At 36.0% G+C, this 16,803-nt stretch overlaps 1 long non-coding RNA gene across 1 annotated transcript in view; it reads left to right on the forward strand.

Moving 5' to 3' along the window:
- Positions 1-16,552, forward strand: part of LOC307194822 — a 109,424-nt gene extending 92,872 nt beyond the window's left edge. Inside the window, exon 3 of the long non-coding RNA XR_013830638.1 lies at positions 16,504-16,552. This is a non-coding gene — a long non-coding RNA (uncharacterized lncRNA). The remainder of the gene's footprint in view (positions 1-16,503) is intronic.
- Positions 16,553-16,803: the final 251 nt, after the last annotated feature.

The raw sequence follows: 16,803 nt of genomic DNA on the forward strand, positions 1-16,803 counted from the left end.
ATTTAATTCAGTATTCCCATTTCCTTCACTATGTCTGTGTCTTCCGCTTAGACGTGAGTTCCTTGAATGGAGGGATCAAGTCTCACTCACCACTCTACAGCTACTGCCTAACACATTTTCTGTAATATAGTACATAATGAATGATTGTCCAGTAAATGAATAAATGAAAATATATGTGTAGCATTACATGGCTGAATAGTAATACCCCAGTCTGCTTTAGCCAAAGAAATTCGTTCATGGGTAAATGAAGTTTTGAATAATAAGTCAAAGTATTTTATGCTAGCACTTTTTTCGGAAGTCATAAACCAGGGTAAACTATCATTTTCTTGCTTGCATCCCTCTCTCACACACACAGGAACACAAACACATATTTGCTCACTTACCACAGGAAGCACAGAGAAAATATACTCTCTGGTAACAGCAGCAAAGAGCTGTGTTGAGGGTGCATATGATCTTGCTACCCAGAATGTATACCAGGACCAGCAGCACTGACATCTCTTTGTTAGAAATGCAGACTTTTAGGATCAATCCCAGACCTCCTGAATCACAATCTACATGTTAGCAATATTACCAGGTGGTTTGTAGTGCTTAGTGTTTGAGAAGCCACAGCATTAGAAGACACATCTTTCACAGACTCCAGGGCTTTATGTAATAATAAATAGAAATGCTAAAACACTAATAGATGTAACAGTTCAATACATATATAGTGAACTTTTTTTTTTTTTTTTTTTGCCGTATGTGGGCCTCTGGCCTCTCCCGTTGCGGAGCACAGGCTCCTGACGAGCAGGCCCAGCGGCCACGGCCCACGGGCCCAGCCGCTCCACGGCACGTGTGATCCTCCCGGACTGGGGCACGAACCCGCGTCCCCTGCATTGGCAAGCGGATTCTCAACCACTGCGCCACCAGGGAAGCCCATATAGTGAAAAATTTAAATCCAAACTTTGATCAGCAGCGAACAGATACTAAGAATTTTCTGCGTTAGCCATAGGACCTCTTTTTACACAGGGGAGTGACCTCTCTCTCTCATATTTCTGTAGAGTGTGGATCAATATTAAAGGAGAAAAGTGTGAGCATGCATTGCAGAACCAAGGAGGACAGAAAATAAGGATCTGTGCAGGATCATGACATGAGTACCATCTATGCCCACTTTGGAGCAAAGTTCACGCCAGTTCCTTAAAGACAAAGATTGGAAGTTAATACCCTATTTCTATACCTATGTGTGTGCATAACATAATATATCCACAGAGAGTCACACACACACACACACAAAATCGATAATGCTCAAGTGAATATTTTTTACTACTGGTAAATTGTTTTCTTATTATGGATTCCACCATTGTCAAATAATCCTTTTGTTTTCTTCCTAAAATTTCCAATAAAAAATAATTCTTGTCAATATTACTAGGAGTACCTAAACCAGATAGAACTAAACTATGCAGAATAAATTTACAATGTGAGCGGAACCCTGATGAAATAGTGCCTAAGCAAGTTATATTTCAGTCTAGGTGTGTCTCAAAGCCACAGCCCAAGGTCAGGCCTACCAATCAAAGGAAAAATGGAAGCTTTGGCAAGAAAGTGAATAATTCTGACACCAGATGCAATCTTATTTCAGTTAACCAAATATCCAAGACAGATATTTGCTTTTATCCTCTCGGAATGCATAGGACAATGTGGCTGAGAGAATTTAGCTTAAAATTAATATTCCATGTAATTAAATTAATTAAATAAATATGAGAAGGTAATCTTGGAATTAAAAACTGTAAGCATAAGATTATTCTTTACACCTAAGAATTGGATGAGTTCTTTAGACATCATTCAGATCTTTCTGAATATTAAACTTGTCTTTATTTCCTGAAAAATATAACTTTAAATAGAATATGAGAGGAGGGCAAATTTTTATGAAACTTCTTTTTTTTCAGAGATATGTAAGGAATTTTGATTATCCTTATCAACTATTGTATTATGATTAGTGTAGAGTGCAAAATTAAAATTTCTTTGTAATTTTCCAAATATTTTCTAGTATAATACTGTTTTATTACTATTATACATTTCCCTAGCCATAGTCCCATATTTTGAATCTAGTTGGTTTACATTATTCAATACAGATTATGACAATAATAATCGTAATTAATTTTGACCCTCCTAAATTTTCAAAGATTTTTTGCAAGACATGAAAATATGTAGTGTAGAGTGAAGCATAAGTACTTTATTGATGTTTTAATACAGCAGAATGCATCAAATACTTAAATGTATTCAAATGTCAACTTATTTCCAACCATCTTATTTTCCTGCCATCAACATAATTTTTAAAAATCAAACATTTTCCCTACTCCAACTATGATAACTCACCAAAAATTCAGATCTTGTTTCCAATTCAAAGAGCTCAACTGTGTAGTTTCATCACCAAGGAGAACTGCGCAAACACATACAAACAATGCAGTGGGAAAAATCTTATTTCTCTTTTACTGAGATTTCAGTGCTTATATAACTATTCATTTAATTGTAACAATGAAGAGCAATAAAACACAATCACTAAAGTGATTGGGTTCTAAATAATCAGTGTCTTTGTAAGCACCACAAAGACCAAAAAGTGATCATCATAGGCTATATATCCAATGAATGCTGCATTAAAGATCACCAAATCTTTAAAAGATATACCTAGTATTTCACAGAATTGTATGTTCTAGGTCAGTATGAAAACCTCAAGGATTGAGCCATATAGTAATTCATTAAATTGTTTCAAAGTCATAGACATCATGACTAGGGAGTAAGAATTTTCTAAAAATATGTTGGTGAGAGAGAGAGGTGCTATTCCTGAAGGTTTTTCTGGCAAAATGACCTTCTGTATAACAAATGAAAAGCATGACCAAAAGAGTTCACTAGATACTAACATTTTGAAAGACAGTCACTACTAGAAAAATACATCCCAGATTGTCAAGATTGTTCTGGTTATCCATTTTGAGATGCTATACTACTCCCAGGAACCTCTCCCTTATTTACTCCTGTAGCATATCGTCATTCTGTTAGATTCAGTTCTTAGTGAATTAGAGAGGCATCAAATAAGGTATCTTCTAAGATGCACTTAGAGGATAAACAATTTCCTATATTCTTGTATGCATAAAAAATGAGAGAAAATACTTTTGTGTTGAGCATAGATGGTGCATATGTTTCAAATGTTATTTCTCCAAGTTCATTAGTTGTTATCTTCCATGGTCAATCCAGCAGCAATTCAATTCTTTATTGACTGTGAGACCTTGGAGAAATTTGTTTTTTAGCCACAGTTCCTCATCTATAAAATGGGGACTCCTATATTCTAAAATTCTTTTGAGCATTGAATAAGATAATACACATAAAACACTTAATCCAATGTCACTTAATCCTGGTGCCACTAGCACCAAAATAATGATTCATTGATTATGTCAGATTGAGGAGAAATGCCCATTCTCCTAGTGCTCATACTTTATTAGTTTAATTTCATCTTTATCATGACTACCCCAAAGTTCAGAAAAAAATTAGCGCGAATTTTCTCTCAAGTTTTTCTGTCCTTTGTTTACTTCTGTCCTGGTGTTCAGCATCAATATTAATGACATCAAGTGCTGGAATTGAGTTGTGCCTTCCATAGTTCTGAAAGATAAATGACTTGTGGGATTATTTTAGCATTTGGCACCTATGTGATAAAAGAATGTGCCTTTTGCATTGTGGTAGGAAAGATCCATGGCTAGGCATAGAAACCAATGTTCATAGACAGCTCTTATAGAATTGGAGTAACTTGGAAGCAATAACAGAATGTTAACAACGACAAAAACAACAAAAAACCCTTAAATTTAGGAAGGAGGAAAAGAGAAGCCAACAATTTAAGGAGCTCCAGTAAGGGATTTCAGTTACCATTAGGATATGTTCCAAAAACAAAGGCCCCAGGGAACTTAGATTAATCCATCATTTATCTTACCCACGAGGGGGATCTGTAAATGACTTCATTGATCCACAGCTGTGTTCAGTACCTTACACAACAGTGGATCAGGCAGAAATAAGATTGTGTGGGCAAAGGGACATTAATAGAAAAGATTGAGCTGGAATTAGCTTCTCAGATTCTTTGCTAGTGTGTCCTGACAGCTTCCACCTGTTTGGTTTTAAACTTGAAGGAAATTTCTTCTTATGTGATTATTACCATAGGATGTCATTCAAGGTTGGGACAATTCCTTTCATTTTTCCTTGGTTTAATAAAAGAGATTCCTGCAGACTTATGCAATCAAATCATTTTCTAGCCACTGTTCTGCAAGGTTTAAATAGCTCAGTGGTACTTCTAACAGACTTTATAGCTAGTCCGTAAAATAAAAAACTTAAACAAAGCAACTCAGCTCAGAGACAACAATTGGAAAGGGGTAATATTCTGTGTGAGTAAATCCCAGGGAGGTCATAGTTAGCACAGATTCACATCTCACAGAATTCAGAACATCTTCCGAATACTATCTCCCTGTTCTCTCAAGGTCGGAAAAGGAAACACATTGGCATTATGTTCAGTTCATAGTGAAAGTAGTGTGTGTTACAGAAGCAGCGACACAAGGTTGTTACAAATCCTTGACAATACTGTCTCACCCATGAGTGGGTTTGTTACTCTCAGAACAAATCCCGCTGGCATACATTTACAGATATCACCTGAAAACATTACTGAAGCACTATGTTTAATGTGTTTCAAAGTGAACTCAGTTTTGGTTCTGGAATCGTAGTACTAAGAATCAGCCAATTGAGAGATCTGCTTAATTCCCCATATTATTCATTCAGGACAAATTTTCAATGAAAGGCAGTCTGGTTTTCCAATAAACAGCCAAGGAAGATAGAGCAAGATTTCCATTCTGTCAACAGCTGAATTTATTCTCTTCCAAAACAAGTTTCCTGTTTACATATTAATCAATGAACTTTCAAATTACTGTTCTTTGTTATAAGAGAATTGGGACATGACTCAAATTTTGACTAGACTTGTGTCCCTCTTACCACCAGATGTCAGTTGGTTGCCCGGGATGAAATTTCATCTGAATGGCTACTTGCAAGGAACTTACATTGGTATGACATCTCTTCGTTTTATTAGTTAGCAGAGATCACCTTTCTCTCCTGAACCACTTTGTTTAAAATGCTTACTTGGTATGAGAAATGAGAGATGGGTTATGTGCAGAGTGAAAGAAAAGCTACACGTTTATAATTTGAGCATCCTTTTAAAATGTAAGAAGAGGGCAAAAAAGTTACTTTGAGAGTTCAGGAGGGAGGCATTTATTTGGACAAACAGCCCGATAGTGATTTAAGGAAGATGAAGCTTTTGGAACAGAGTTGGGAATAGAGGAAAAAAAGGAAGTCAAACTACCCTGCAGATGAAATGAATAGGAATTAGGAAAGGCAGAGAGCAAAAAAGAGAGAGAGAAAGAAAAGAAATGAAAAAGCAAGAACAAAAGCAAAATCTGGACAGTATGTTAGAAAGTTCTAACATATTGGGAAAAGGTGACAGGTGATAATTTCCTGGCTGCAGTGCAGACCACATTTTGTCACTCCACACCATTAAAAGCTTGTTACGTATATGCGCCTTGTTTGAGAGGGCTGACTGAAATTAAAATAAAAGCCTGAGTTACACGTCGGAGTAGGCGTAAATGAAACAAGAATCATTTAAAGTGAGATAAGGGAGGCTAACAGATTAACAGAAAAAATAGAGACCTTGAGAACATAGATTGGTAGGTTCTTGGGAGAGACATGGCACTCTCAGAAGATATTGAACAGAGACATCTAGCCATTTTAATTTAAATCTCAGAGTATGAGAGGACATGCACTGATATTTGGTTACATAATTTTTTAAATGAATATATTTTCTTTGTATAAATGACAGTTGTAAGCATTTGGAGTGCTATACCCATAGGTATAGCTATACCATAGCTCTCCAAAATGAAACCCAAAGGCAGCAGAAAGGCTCCTAGTCTTTTTATTCCATTTTATATGAGGAGTTGAAATATGCACTAAATATAACATGTGTAAAAGTCAGGACTATTTCAGTGCAAGTGACTAAAAGCAAACACATATCAGCAGATATATGAAAACAAGTGTATTGGTCTCTTTATCTGATAAATTAAAGAGCTTTAAGATCTGATAGTTCAAATAATGTCATTGGGTTACTTATTCTTTCATCTGTCATCTTTGAGTGATGCTTTTCAGTCTGTTGGCTTGATTTTAAGGTAGACTCTCCCCATGTTGTGGTATTGATGGCTTACCTGCAGCTCCAGCTATCCCAAGGAGAAAATAGTTTCTTTCTTAAAAACATCAGCAAAAATACCATTGCTCAGTTTGGGTTATGTGTCCATTCTTAATCCAATCAGTGTAGCAAAGTAAGACTCAGAAAAGAATTTGTAAAAGTAGATAGAGTCAAGAATGCTAGAGTCAACTCTTTTTAAGTTAGTAGAATCTAGCTCATTTATAGTTATGCAGATATGAATTTTATAGTTACTATCCTCTATTCTAAAACCCAGAAAGAGGCCTAAGCTCAAGTACCATAACAAAGAGTGTTTAATTCATTTGTTTTCAAATTTGTTTCATTCACATAGATTTGGTCAGTTCCTCTTTCACTATTGATAGTTTTCCCAATGATTATATTTTTGGAAAGATATTAATAGTAAATGAGGAAAAAACTTGTTTTTTTAAAACTCTCAACAAGCATATGTGTAGCTCCTGGTTTCTGTGTTTTTATTTACAGCATATTTCTGTTGTTTTTTTGTATTGAGATATAGTTGATTTACAACATTATATTATTTTCAGGTGTATACCTTAGTGATTCAGTATTTTTCAGATTATAATCCATTGTAAATTATTATAAGATAATGGCTATAATTCTCTGTGCTATACAATATATCCTTGCTGCTTATCTATTTTATACATAGTAGTTTGTATCTGTTAATCCCATACCCCTAATTTGTCGCTTCTGCTTTCTTCTCCCTTTCCGTAACCACAAATTTGTTTTCTATGTTTGTGAGTCTGTTTATGTTTTGCATATAAATTCATTTGTATTATTTTTCAGATTCCACATATAAGTGATATCTTAGATTATTTGTCTTACCCTTTGGCTACTAAAGGTTGTTTTCTCTGAGTCTGTTTTTGTTTTGTAAAGAAGTTCATTTGTATCATTTTTTCATATTCCACATATAAGTGCCATCATATGATATTTGTCTTTCTCTGTCTGACCTAGTGTGATAAGCTCTATGTCCATCCATGTTGCTGCAAATGGCATTATTCCATTCTTTTTTATAGCCGAGTAATATTCCATTGTGTATATATACTACATTTTCTTTATCCATTCATCTGTTGATAGACATTTAGGAGCATCTTTTCATGTGCCTGTTAGTCATCTGTATGTCTTCTGTGGAAGAATGTGTATTCAGGTCTTCTACCCTTTGTTTGATTGGGTTGTTTGTTTTTTTGGTATTGCATTGTATGTACTGCTTATATATTTTGGATATTAACCTCTTGTTTGTCACATATTTTCTTCCATTCTGCAGGTTGTCATTTCATTCCATAGGTGTTTTCCTTTGCTTTGCAAAAGCTTTTAAGTTTAATTAGGTTCCATTTGTTTATTTTTGCTTTTATTTCTTTTAGCTTAGGAGACAGATCCAAAAAAATATTGCTATGATTTATGTCAAAGTGTGCTCTGCCTGTGTTCTCTTCTAGGAGTTTTATGCTTTCTATTGTTACTGGTTCTTAAGCCATTTTGAGTTTATTTTTATTTATGGTGTGATGAAATGTTCTAATCTCATTATTTCACATGTATCTGTCCAGTTTTCCCAGCACCAGTTATTGAAGAGGCTGTCTTTTCTTCATTGTATATTCTTCCCTCCCTTGTCATAGATTAATTGAGCATAGGTCCATGGTTTTATTTCTGGGCTCTCTATTCTGTTCCATTGATCTATGTGTCTGTTTTTGTGTCAGGACCATGCTGTTTCAATTACCGTAGCTTTGTAGTATAGTCTGAAGTCTGGGATGGTTATACCTCCAGCTTTGATCTTTTTCCTCAAGATTGCTTTGGCAATTCAGGGTCTTGTGGTTCCATATGAATTTTAGGATTATTTGTTCCAGTTCTATGAAAAATATCCTGGGATTACATTAAATCTGTAGACTGCTTTGGGTAGTAAGGCCATTTTAACAATACTAATCCTTGCAATCCAAGAGCATGGGATATCTTTCCATTTCTTTGTTCTGTTGTCTTTATAGAATCACCATTCATAACACAGATGAAATATTACATGGACACACATACTAGATTCCACAGTTTCTAATATTTTACAAAGATAATACTTTAAAATCAGTAAAATTATAAAACTGTTTATATAAACTTTCTAGCTTTTTGTTTTACTATGATGTTATCAAAAATTCACAATTAATATTTGGATTATCTTGGCTAAATTTATTAAAACAAGTAAATAGCAAAGAGATAATTTTGTTACTATAGTGGCAGAATCTTGAAAGTTATTTTTCCTCCTTTTCTTCCTCAAGTTTCATGTGCAGAATACTAACATTTGTAAACCACAAATAGGCAAATGAAGTATGTTACATACAGCAAACCAAAGTTTATAAAGTGCATATAGTGAATACGTATATATGTGCATATATATGGGAAGAGATGAGATAGGAAAAAAAGGGGTGAATTATATTCAGATATCCATGAGGAAGAGATGACTGCAGTTATAGTTTATATGGAAATGATCTATAAACAAAAACTTACATAATTTGATCTTATACTAAGTCTACTTCAAAGAACTGCCTAACTTTGACAAAAAATATGGAAACTTGGTAAAAGCAAACAAAATAACACATAATAAAATTTTAAGACTATAGATTGAAGTTTCCAATATTTACTTGCAATGTATGATTCCCATTTAATCATAATCATGAATTTAAATCATAAATTCATTGGAAGTCATATTCACTCTGATTCTTTACAGAAATATAGAAAAATGTTTCTTTAAACGTATTTTCTATATTTATTTGGAAGTTAATAGCAAAAGGAAAACATAGTGTTTAGCTAGAAGAAGGGATTAAGAAGGATTCAACGTGTCCATCTTCAGATATGTGAAGGTTTCATACATCAAACAGATCAGCCTAATTTCTATGGCTAAAAATTATAGAATTGCAAGAAATTGATGGAAAGAAGTGAGGTTTGGGCTTCGATAAACAGAATAAGTTTCCAGCAGTCAGAGCTGTTCAAAAATGGAATGCAGGGCTTCCCTGGTGGCGCAGTGGTTGAGAGTCCGCCTGCCGATGCAGGGGACATGGGTTCGTGCCCCCGGTTCAGGAAGATCCCACATGCTGCGGAGCGGCTAGGTCCGTGAGCCATGGCCGCTGAGCCTGCGCATCCAGAGCCTGTGCTCCGCAGCGGGAGAGGCCACAACAGTGAGAGGCAAAAAAAAAAAAAAATGGAATGCAAGGACTTAGGAAATAGTGAATTCTTTGTCATGGAATTGTGCATGACAAAACAATGGTTCAGGTATCATAGAGAGGAGTCTAGGCTGTGAATTGAGAGGTGGGATATATGAGATGAGATCAATGTTCATCAAACCTCCTGATTCCCAGATGCTATTAAATCTTTTATCAAGAATCTGAAGATAGATACTTTTTGATTGTTAATAACAGATGCTTACCCAAATCACTTAAAATAAATGATAAATAATTCATGAAATTATAATGGGAAATCATGCCTTTAAAATAAAATTCTAATTTACATGCAGACTCCCAGGAACAATATAGATATCGTAATTGACAAGGATTTATTTTTTTCATTTTAGTGTGGGAGGGGCAAGGTTTTAGTACATCATCCATTCAGACAGCTAGTGAGTCAGGTAACCGTCTGTTCATTCATCCATAAACATAGATTGAGCAGGTAATATGTGCCAGGTCTTCTGCTAACAGTATGAGATGTTTTGGTGATCTTGATAGACATGGCCTCTGCCTTCATGCAGCTCTCATTTTGGGAGGAAGCTAGAGCAAAAGCAAGTAAAATAATTTAATTAAAATGGGGAGGGAGTTAGGATTGTCAAGAAAGGCTTTTCTAAAGAGCTGACATGTATCTTGAATCCTTAAGTTTGAGGTGTTAACTCTGTGAAAAAAGGGCAAAATTATTTCAGTGGAGTAAGCACTGGCAAAAGTCTTGGAGGCAGTGAAGAGATGACCAACAAATCGAAGATATGAAAGAAAGCCTTTATGGTTGACGTCAGAGAGAGGAGAATGACATGAGATAAAAATGTGGAAAGAGGCAGGTGTCAGATTCATTTTAAATGAGAAACCACTGAATAATTTTAAGTCAGGGTAAGAAACATGATGGGATTGTTTTTTAAAAGACTTCAAAGGTGGATGAGTAAGGAATGCATTGAGAGGAAAAGCAAGGAGACAAGATGGAGAAAATAAATGATTTCAGATATAATTTCAGGTGAAATTGATAGGATATGCAGATAAATTTAAGAACTGTATTCTAGGCAATGCCAAAACCATAAACCAGTTTTGGAACTCTACTTACTAGTAAGGGCAGCACTCTCCCTTCAGTGGTAGCAGCCCAACTATCACTTACAGTTTGTTAAAAATAAATTTCTACTAAATAAGAGCCAAGAAGAATCACAGCATTTCCCCCAAATAAAGACTAATATTGTTCTCACACAAAAAAATGTAAATATATAAATAAATAAATATATGTGAGGTAATGAATGTGCTAATTAATTAGATGGGAGGAATCATTTCACAATGTATACATATATCAAAGCAACATGACGTACACTTTAAATATCTCACAGTTTTTTTGTATGCGTGTGTTTTGGCCATGCTGTGCAGCATGTGTGATGGTTCCCCAACCAGCGATCAAACCCAGGCCTCCACAGTGAAAGTGCCAAACCCTAACCACTAGGCCACCAGGGAACTCACTAAATATCTCACAATTTTATTTGTCAGTTGTACTCAGTAAATGAGTTGAAACAGGTTTCACTAATTTCCTTCAATTTTTTGTAACCTTTGTAGGTCCTGGCTACCAAATTGTGTTGCAAATCAGTTAATGATAGAAGTTAAATATAATAACCTACATCTGAAGAGCATCTTAGCACAATGGTTTCATATTCATTTTCTTTGAGATATTACACATTTTGCAATAGGTATTGTTATCCCCATTGTCCAGATAAAGTAACTGAGGGTCACAAAATTTAGGTGACTTGCCTAAGATTACAAAACAAGAAAAAGGAACAGCCCTGGTACTCAAAACTGGGTTCTCTTCTTCTTACCCATGAGCTCATTCCCACATTACACATTCCCCTCAGTGTAAATTGGATCTTTCATGCTTTATCTCAGGCTTAAATATGAATTTGTGCAGGATGACTATATTCAAAATTTGCTTGTAATACAAAGCTAGTAGGAATAGTCATGAAAGGAAGGGAATTTAGCCTCTTTAGTCAAATCTTGGCCTTTCTGTTTAGACTGCAAATTAGTACTGATTGTGATAGAAGTTTCCATGGGGTAAGCACTAGGCTCTCAGGAACTGAACTTCTATCATCAACATTTAAAGCTGAAAGCCATTAGACAACAGTAGCTTGGGTCACTGTTGTTATCATTAAGAATTTATGGGCTTCCCTGGTGACGCAGTGGTTGAGAGTCCGCCTGCCGATGCAGGGAACACGGGTTCGTGCCCCGGTCCGGGAAGATCCCACATGCCGCAGAGCAGCTGGGCCCGTGAGCCACGGTCGCTGAGCCTGCGCGTCTGGAGCCTGTGCTCCGCAACGGGAGAGGCCACAACAGTGAGAGGTCCGCGTATCGCAAAAAAAAAAAGAATTTATGCATCACTTTATATTTGGAAAGAGGTCAATGAACACAGTGCACAGTTTAAAACATAGAGAGCCTTCACCCATACTGAACCAGGCAGAACACCATTTTTTTTAAACAGTTTTATCATTAACTATTCCAGGGCATCAGTAAAGTTATAAGAGATCCAATTTATTCTTTGGTCCCCAAGTATTAAGGAAACATAAAATAAAATAAAACCTGAGCATAGCAGACTTACTTTTATTTAAATGATTTAGGATAGTTTGATGGTTGTGTTCTTTGAAGTCAAGGCACATGCAGGTTTCAATTTGTGTGTCTGCCCCATAATACTTCTGTGACTTTAGATATGTCACTTAACTTTCCTGCACCTTTGTTTTACCAACATCTTTGGATGGATTACAAAAATATATGGACATTACTCATTATTTTTGCCCACCCAGCCTCTAACCTAACTTTCATTAATTGAAGTTATTATTCCAAATATTCTACTTATGTTTATATCCTCCCTTGTGACTATGATGCAAGCACCTGATATGAAATTTGCCAATCCCCAAAGTCATCTTAGATATTTATTCAGAAGCTAGTGATGCAAAAAAGTGGGGATTCCTACAGGAGTGGCAGCAGCTATATCTATTTTCCCAGGGGAAGATATTGGCAGTGTTAGTAGCAGCATCCACTCTCTGATACCCATGGTGTCAAAGATGTACATGTGGGCATCGGGGGTACAGAAGGGGAGGAAATGGCATCATCACTGAGCCAATTCTGCTACATGATTTTGTGTTTTCTCCAGGTTGTTCTTGACCCTTTCCAATGATACTTAGGGTTTTCCAATACCTTTATAAATAATTTTTTCTGCTAGGTAAATTATCTTATAGTGCTTACACCAATGAACCCTGACTTAAAATAAAAATAGTGAACTGAGTACCTGACAATTAGCGGTCTCAGCTCTGGAGTTTATGAAAAACTTTCTTACATACTCTTTTGCTTAGCCATTAGAGCAACACAGTGAAGATTAGCAATTTACAGCTGAAGGAGCTGATGGTCAGAAAGGTCACCTGATTTTCCCAGGATTACATGTGGGAACTGGCAAAATCCCAAATGTAAACAGGAAAATTGTTTAATTTTCCTGACGCTGTATCTGGTATTTATTACTAAATCATAACTTTTCAGAGTTGGCATTCATGCAGATTCTGGTTGATTGATAGAGAACAATAATGCATCTTTAAGTCATGAGATGTGGCTTATCAGACAACCACGTTTATGCCAAGCATACAATTGTCCTAAAATAATACACTCATTATGGTTATTATAACAAAGCTTTGTATAAAGTTTGCATAAAACAGATATCTTTACTAGTCTCTGTCAGTCTTCAATTTCCTATCATGCCTGATAGAGCAAAAAATGTATGATTTTCTGATTTTAAAAAGGCAGAGATGATACGAAGAGATGGAAAGATATACCATGTTCTTGGATTGGAAGAATCAACATTGTGAAAATGATTATACTACCCAAAGCAATCTACAGATTCAATGCAATCCCTATCAAATTACCAATGACATTTTTCACAGAACTAGAACAAAAAATTTCACAATTTGTATGGAAACACGAATAGCCAAAGCAATCTTGAGAACGAAAAATGGAGCTGGAGGAATCAGGCTCCCTGACTTCAGACTATACTACAAAGCGACAATAATCAAGACAGTATGGTACTGGCACAAAAACAGAAATATAGATCAATGGAACAGGATAGAAAGCCCAGAGATAAACCCACGCACATATGGTCACCTTATTTTTGATAAAGGAGGCAATAGTATATGATGGAGAAAAGACAGCCTCTTCAATAAGTGGTGCTGGGAAAACAGGACAGCTACATGTAAAAGAATGAAATTAGAACACTCCTTAACACCATCCACAAAAATAAGCTCAAAATGGATTAAAGACCTAAATGTAAGCCCGGACACTATAAAACTCTTAGAGGAAAACATAGGCAGAACACTCTATGACATAAATCACAGCAAGATCCTTTTTGACCCACCTCCTAGAATAATGGAAATAAAAACAAAAATAAACAAATGGGACCTAATGAAACTTAAAAGCTTTTGCACAGAAAAGAAGGTCATAAACTGGACAAAAAGACAACCCTCAGAATGGGAGAAAATATTTGCAAACGAAGCAACAGACAAAGGATTAATCTCCAAAATTTACAAGCACCTCATGCAGCTCAATATCAAAAAAACACATTTCTCCAAAGTAAACATACAGATCACCAACAAACACATGAAAAGATACTCAACATCACTAATCATTAGAGAAATGCAAATCAAAACTACAATGAGATATCTGATGATGGTCAGAATGGCCATCATCAAAAAATCTACAAACAATAAATGCTGGAGAGGGTGTGGAGAAAAGGGAACCCTCCTGCACTGTTGCTAGGAATGTAAATTGATACAGCCACTATGGAGAACAGTGTGGAGGTTCCTTAAAAGACTAAAAAAAAGAACTACCATACAACCCAGAAATCCCACTACTGGGCATATACCCTGATAAAACCATAATTTAAGAAGAGCCATGTACCACAATGTTCACTGTAGCTCTATTTACAATAGGCACGACATGGAAACAACCTAAATGCCCATCAACAGATGAATGGATAAAGAAGATGTGGGACATATATACAATGGAATATTACTCCGCCATAAAAAGGAACAAAATTGAGTTATTTGTACTGAGGTGGTTGGACCTAGAGTCTGTCATAAAGAGTGAAGTAAGTCAGAAGGAGAAAAACAAATACCGTTTGCTGATGCACATATATGGAATCTGAAAAAAAAAAAAAGTTACTGATGAACCTAGTGTCAGTGGCAGGGCAGGAATAAAGATGCAGACATAGAGAGAGGACTTGAGGACTCAGGGGGGAAGTGTAAGCTGGGACGAAGTGAGAGAGTAGCATTGACATATATACACTACCAATTGTAAAATGGATGGCTAGTGGGAAACTGCTGCATAGCACAGGGAGATCAGCTCGGTGCTTTGTGACCACCTAGAGGGGTGAGATAGGAAGGGTGGAGGGAGGCTCAAGAGGGAGGAGATATGGGGATATATGTATACATATAGCTGATTCACTTTGTTGTAGAGCAGAAACCAACACAACATTGTAAAGCAATTATACTCCAATAAAGATTTTTAAAAGGCAGGGAAATGGCATGAAAATGAAAAAAATCAATATTTAATCTAAAATATTCCAAATTTATTTGAAAGTTTACTGATTCCTACACCATACAAATAAATAAATGTAAACACATACCTAGAAGTACTCAAATATATGATTTCCTAGAATTTTCCAATATTTCATTCAAGATATACTACAAATACACTACTTATTTTGTTCAGAACCTACAAATATTTATTTTAACTACAAGCAAATAACTCACTTATGGAAAATCACATTGTATTGCTGGTAAGAGTTCCAGCTGGTACAACAACTTTGGGTTATGGCATGACCTCATAACATGGGACATGTGCAAACCCTGTAACTCAGAAATCCCCCTTCTATGCATATACCTGGAAAAACTTTTGCATCTGTCCAACCGTGAGTTTTATACAAGAATATTAATTGTGGGACTGTTTATAAAAAAATATTGGAAATAAACCAAATGTCAATTAGCAGGAGAATGGATAAATGATGATATATTTTTAAAATGGAATATAAAATATTAAAAAGAATAAACTAGCTGCAAACCACAACATAGGTGAAGCTCAAATATATAATATTAAGCCGAAAACAGGAAGTCAGAAAATAAATCATACTTTATGATTTCATTTATCATAGTTCAAAACAAGACAAAACGAATAATACGTTTTAAGGTTACATGTAAATGTAGTGTAACCCCAGAGGGAAGTAAGCCTTTGATCAACACAAAATTCAAGGTATAGTTTTTATCCCTGGAAAAGTTAAAAATGTGAAGAGAGCCCATAAAAGGTATTGCTTAGATTAGATGATTAGATGAGTGATTATTTTATTATGTTATCTGTACCATAGCAATCTAAACTATAAATATGACATAATTCTTAGTATAACATCTTTTAAATATAACTATATGTGTTAAGGACCTATTAAAAATTTTAAGTGTTTGTTGAAAGGGCTCACAGGACTCAAAATGTTTATACTCATGGAACAGCTTTAATATAGGTAAAGGGTACAGTACAGCAACAGTAGGGGAAGAATATATATCAAAAGTGTCTAGAGACTCTAGTGTAGAATTCTTTGTCCTCCTTCCACTGGTCAAGTTGTACAGTACAACACATTGTGTCTGGGTCTCAGACTGCTACTCCCTTACCTCAGTACCACAAAACCCAACCTCAGCTTGTGGATGGGATATCTTAGAGTGAACTGGTCACAGAGGCAAATTCCAGCTCTATGACCTTCCTTAACCATTAAGACCACATCTCCATGCCCACTGCCTCACCCCACCCTGCTCCCATGCCAGATTTCACCAAACCCAGATACAGATCATAAATCCAATTATTATTACTAACTAATGCTAACAGACTAATATAACTCATGGAAAAATAAGAAACCTGTGGTTATAGAACATCATTTTTCTTTTTTTTTCTTTCTTTTTTTTTTTTTTTTTTTGTGGTACGCGGGCCTCTCACTCTTGTGGCCTCTCCCGTTGCGGAGCACAGGCTCTGGACGCGCAGGCTCAGCGGCCATGGCTCACGGGCCTAGCCGCTCCGCGGCATGTGGGATCTTCCTGGACCAGGGCACGAACCCGTGTTCCCTGCATCGGCAGGCGGACTCTCAACCACTGCGCCACCAGGGAAGCCCAATGATTTTTCTTAAAGAACAGATTCCATAGATTGCTCAAGAGTTGGTAGCTCTGGGTAAGTGTATGGGGTCAACCCAAACCAGGTAAGATTAATCCATGCTATGTAGTACATATTAGGGCATGTGTCCACTATTGGTATGGGAGTGTTGACTACATG

This window comes from Stenella coeruleoalba (assembly GCF_951394435.1).
Source record: "Stenella coeruleoalba genome assembly, chromosome: 11".
NCBI classification, from domain to species: domain Eukaryota; kingdom Metazoa; phylum Chordata; class Mammalia; order Artiodactyla; family Delphinidae; genus Stenella; species Stenella coeruleoalba.